A 6,000-nucleotide genomic window follows, 5' to 3' on the forward strand; every position below is an offset into this window, starting at 1 on the left:
TCTTTTCCATCCGTATAACGGATAAAACTTCAAGCATTTGTCATACCATTCATGACCACCCATTCAAAATGGGTAGTAGCTTATTCTTACTCGACTTGTTCAACTAGAACTTGTCGACTTGCATAGCTTATCATAACTTTCATTATCATAACCAAATCCGCAAGGGATTTGCTAACTACTTACTAATCACCATAAACATTTTAACAAGGATTGTTTACATGAAAACTAACAAAGATTAAGTAAGTTTTTGTATGCGAATGATCATACATCTCAACACTAAAAATTTTAATTAGCAAACAATCATTCGTAGATCTACATGAAAGGAGAATTAAGTTCATATGAACTTACCGTGATCTTGAGATGCTTGTGACTTCGAGTGACTTGCGCCTTCTTCTTTCTTCGTGCCTAATGTCATAACTTCATACTTTATAATTACACATACATCCATTTTTTTATTTACATCACCATTAAGTCGAGAGTTAATGTCAAATTTCAACTAAAACATTTTTATGCATTTCATTGAACACATGGTGTGCATACTATTTATAAAGCATGAAGTACAAGTAATTATAACACATTTATCCTATTTCAACAATGGGTAAACATGATTCTTTCACAATCAATATCATAACCCTAATTCATATGACGTATACTAAAATACCCATCAAAACCACAATCTATAACACAATTTAACATCAACATCACACAATTCATTCCATAACTTTTCTTAACTCTAATTTCCTACAATTCCAGTGGGTTTTGCTCCAAACTATCAATGTAATCAAAGTTGCTCATAAAACAACTTCTATATGATCATGTTATGTAGAATTCATGTTAAATCACACATTTAATCACGGATTACACAAAACCCGTTTCATCAAACATCACTAAATCATGAAATTAAACTTACTTGATGTGAAATTCACTTAGGGAATGAACATTCCTAACTCATGCATTGGATTAACCACAGGTTTCACCTTCAATTTGATTGAATTTAGTAGGTTAGGGTTTTGAAGGAGAAGCTCCTCCTAGCTCCCTTCTCTCGATCGCACATACCCAGACTAAAACACTGGGCATTTTTTTAAAGTTTTAATTATAAAACTTTCATTCTTAACCCCCCATCTTTTAGGACATATCACTTTTTTCTCATTTCTATTTACTAACTTGGTAAATCTTTATACATATATAAGATTTTGGATTTGCTTAAATGCTATAAATATTAGAAATAGTAAAATTTCATGTTTACCATTTCTTTTCGTCAAAGTATTACCATTATAACATTATAATATGACATGCGAAACCTTTACACTTTTAGTCCCTTGTCTTTTAATACATGTCACATTCTTTCTTTTCACATTAACTAGGTTACCTTTCCTTTGGTTAACTTAGTTACATACATATATTTTAAACTTACTATCATTTACTTACGGTACTGTTTAATAGTTACCGTTTTTCTGTTATTTATCAACACAAAAACAAATATAATATTATTTTATATCATACAAAATTTGGGGTGTTACAGTCATGATTATGCTCGTTTGTAAGAATTTGACAAATCAATGGATATAAAACAATGTAAAGTGCAGCGGAAATGAATACAAACTTTATAAACATAATCAAAGAAGGGAATAGTTTGATAAACACATGCTTTCTCATTGAGTTGAATGATTACAATGAAAATCAAAGGATTACAAGCATGCTTACAATACTAAGCTCTCCCTCAGCCTGATGCCCCAAGGTTGGTTGTACAAGATGAAAGGATTGAATTGAGGAGAAAAATTCACTCAAAACGACCAAATGTAACAGTACAGAGTACTGTTACATTTATAGACAATCCAAACCACTGAAGCATCTCAACTGACGTCACCATGAAAGTGACATCTAACAACCTAACAAACTCTATCTACTGATCTATACAACTACTGCGTTGCTAACTACTGATAGTGTATAAAGTTTACATAAGATGAATAGATATGCTGCTGTATCATTCCACTGCTGTGAACCCAACAGTACTTTGTCATGATCAGCAGTGCTTGACTCAGGGCAGCAGATTGAACAGCAGAGCTTTTAGTCTTCATCAGTCTTTGCGTTGATTAGCAGTTGTAGGTCAGCAGATGTTGATATAGGCAGTACTTTGGAGCATATCAGATGTTTGAGCCACATTCAAGGGGAGAGCAAAGTGTAGGCTGCTGCTTATTGTTAGTCCACTGATGTGATCCGGTTTTGGCTTTACATTATCTGTTCCTCTGGTAGGGTTCAACCCAACAATCTCCCCCTGGAACAGATAATGCCAAAACCCTTCATTATTCAGGACCTTTATTTCTCACCAAAAGTTCCTTAGCTTGTCTTTTAAATTCAGCTTCAAATTCCTTGGAACTTAGATCATCTTCATCCCTTGGGAGAGATTTATTCTTTGATGAGTTTGGAGATGATGGCCTTGTAAACACTTGCAGACTTTCAGACATTCTTTTGAAGGCCATCTCAATAACATTGTTAGTTGCAACTATGTCTTCTCCAGACTCTTTTTCGATCAGCACTTGCCTTTCGATGTCTGTCATGCCTGTTGTAGTGTTTTGTGATGCAGGATTGGTTATTACCTTCTTAAAAAGGTTCTGAAGCTTTGTTGAGTTCCCTTCTTTTAATCCCATTTTCATGATGGCATCATTGAAGTACTCAGCTTCTTTTTCCTTGACCTCTTCTTCAGACAGTTGTTTTCCTTTTTCTTGGTTTGACACAAGAGTAGGATTATCTGCTGATTTGAACAGTGTTTTGAGGTTTTCAATCTGCTGTTCAAGCTTCATCATTTGTTCACGTTTCTTTGAAGCACCTGAAATAGTTATCTTTCTTTTCTTTATCCTTTCATAGGCTTCATCAGTCTGCTGTTTTGACCATTTTGATATGGCTTCAGCAGTATCCATTTTTGCATCAACCAACTCCTTTTTCTTTCTTTTGTACTCAGCAGTGAGGTCAGCAATGAGCTTTTTGTATTTGCTCCAGTTTGGAGCATTCTTCTTCTTTGTAGGATCATTCTTGATTCTGTCAATCCTATCAGCCTCATGCTTTAGAGCGATTATTGGCCATTCTTCAAACTGTTTTTCTTTAGCAGGATAGAATTTTTCTTTCATGATGTAGGCTAGATATTGTTTTCTTAACTTTCTTCGTTGTTCAGCCTTTTCTTTGTTCAGTTCTTGTGCAAACTCTTCTATCTACTTTACTTTAGTGAGGAAGAAATCCAGTCTTTTAGCAATGCCTTCTTCGCTTAGGCCTTCACTTTCACTCTCAACTTTAGCTCTTAGTTTAGCTTGCCTTGCCTTGATCTTGAGGTAATCATCCATATCCTCTGGTGGCATGTAGCCTATGAGTGAGGAGAATCTTCTTTTTGAAGGATCTTCTTCTGTATAGAATTGCCTCATCTCATTTTTGATAGCTTCAAGTTCTAGTGGATATTGTGCAGCATTAGGATCATGTATACCCTCATCGGCAGAGATTGGCTTTCTTTTTCTGTTGAAGAGCTTTGGTTTTGATGTAGGGAAAGTGAGAGCAGTGGTGGATGGTTGACTAACAATAGTTGAGACAACTGGTGTCTAAACTGCTGTTATCATTACAACTACTGATGTATCAACAGATGTCTTCTGCTTTTGAGCAGGGGTTGTGATGGCAGGGGTTTGAATGGTGATTAGTGATTGACTAACAACAGTTGAAACAACTGGTGTTTCGACCACTGTTGTCATTACAACAGATTTGTAACATCTGTTGTCTTCTGCTTTTTGGCAGGAGGTGATGATGAGGTTGCTGTTTTTGATGGTGATGGTGGTTTTGGTGCTATAGACACAGATGGTGGTAGAGCAGTAGTTGTGGTGGTGTGTGGTGATGTGGTGTGTGTTGATACTGCAGTTTTGGTTTGACTATTTTCTGGCTCAACATACATACCATCATCAATTCCCTTTTTCTTCCACTTGATCTTCTCCCCCTTTTTGGCATTATCTGAGAAGGGTTCATTCATGAAGAGAACAGTGGAGGGAACTTTTCCAGAGGCACTTTGAATGTGAGCTTTGATAGCTTTAATATCTGCCTGAGTATCTTTGAATCTTGATTCCACCATATTTGTCAGCTTTTGAACATGTATGGCATGCTGCTGATCTGCCATCTGCTTTTGTTTTTCCAGCAGTGGTTGAAATAGGTTCCATAACTCATTTGCAGCAGGTGCTTGTTGAGCAGATGCTTGAGCAGGAGGAGCAGTTGATTGGGCTTTCTGAGCTTTTAACAGCTGCTGCACCATATCTTTTATTTTAGTAACTGAGGTCTCAAGGTTTTCGACCCTGCCCGTCAATTCCTGATATCTTGAATCATCACCTGAGTTAACAGGATCATCTGAATCCCCACCAGCAGTGGTTTTACCAATGAATGACTTAGGAACAGAGTCCCAAAAGTCAGCCATTGATGCCCCTTGTTCTTGGTACTGGGGACTTGTTTCTTCGGCACTTGATAACCTTTTGATGTTGCCAGTAGTTAAAACAATCTCAATGGTGGTTCTCAGTGGTGCTATTGAAGAAATTGCCTTCAAGGGAGTCTTATCAATGGTGGTTCTCAGTGGGTTCAACATTTGTAGTGGCTGCTCCACTTGAACTACTGACAGGAATTACTTGTAATTCCTGCAGTGTAACCTCCTCAGTTGTTGCTGGGATAACAGAAATGTCAACATCAGACCCAGTCACCTGTTGAAGTATACTCTCAGTGATAGGTGGTTGAGAGGAACTGGTTTGTGTCTGAGTAACATCAGCTGCATGCAACAAGGTTATGGTGGATGGTGGTATTATGTGGGGTGAGGGTAAGGGAGTTGAAAGAGACATGTCCTTGGGATCAGGACTGTGGAAGATGGATCCGAGTGGGTCCAGAGGTTCATATTGTGGGGTCCCTGTGCTTACAACCTCATCCTTTTGTGAGGATGCAGGAGGAGTTTGAGGCAAGGGTTGAGATCTTTCCTCCATCTGCTGTGAGGAAGTAGCAGCAGTGGTTATTGGTGACTTTTGTGCTGTCACTGGCATTGACTTTGGGATCTCATCTTCCAGAGGTGCCTTTGTTTTGGGTTTGGTGGGCTTTCTGGATATTTTCTTTTTGGTTCTTTTTGTGGTGGTAGGTGTGGGTTTCAAAACAGTGGGAGTGCTGCTTTGATCACCTGGAGCAGTGGGCTCAATAGCAGATACCTGAGGAGCAGTTTCATCTGCTAAATTCTGCTCAGGTACCCCTGCTTTTGTTTTTACAGGGGCTAACATCCTTGAGAAAGTCTCAGGTGTTAAGCCGTTTATTTTAAAAGGAGAACCTTGTTTGAGCAAGTCTACTTCTTTCTTTTCAAATTTTTGTTCAAGATAATAACTCAGAAATCGTGGAAAGAGCATAAATGCTTTGCTGTCAACATTCTTTACCATATCATTAAAAATTTCTTGGGAGTAATTGTAATCTTTATTATTTAAAATAGCATAACCCAGACATTGAATTTTTAATGGTATTTCATTGAAAGATGTTGTTTTATTAGAAGCACACATCAAAAGTGTGTGAAATAAAAATCTGGGTGCAGAAGGAAAATAACCTTTTTGTAAGGTATCCCTTTTAGGTAGTTCTGCATATCCCCTGTTCAGAAAATCATTTTTCAGCTTGCTTTTTGAGAAAGAAATTTTACCTTTTTGATCATCGAGTTTGAAGACCTCTGAAATAGATTGCGGAGTGATTTGGATGGTTTTACCCTTTATTGAGGAGTTTATGGCTTTGATGACATCATCTTGTTTCTCAAGAGAGGCATTTTTCCAGAACTCTCTCTGGGTTTCCAGGTAGATGGGAGAATCTGCTGTTAACAATGTGTTATACTTTGATGCAGATATGATGTCAATGATGGAATTGAAAGTGCTGTCGGTTGTGGGTTTTGTGAGTATACCCACGTAGTTGTGAGGAGCTTTGAATGGTATTTCGCTCCCTTCAACAGCCATTTGAGTGGCGTCTGTTGGG

The sequence above is a fragment of the Helianthus annuus genome, chromosome 11, assembly GCF_002127325.2.
Source record: "Helianthus annuus cultivar XRQ/B chromosome 11, HanXRQr2.0-SUNRISE, whole genome shotgun sequence".
Taxonomy (NCBI): Eukaryota; Viridiplantae; Streptophyta; class Magnoliopsida; order Asterales; family Asteraceae; genus Helianthus; species Helianthus annuus.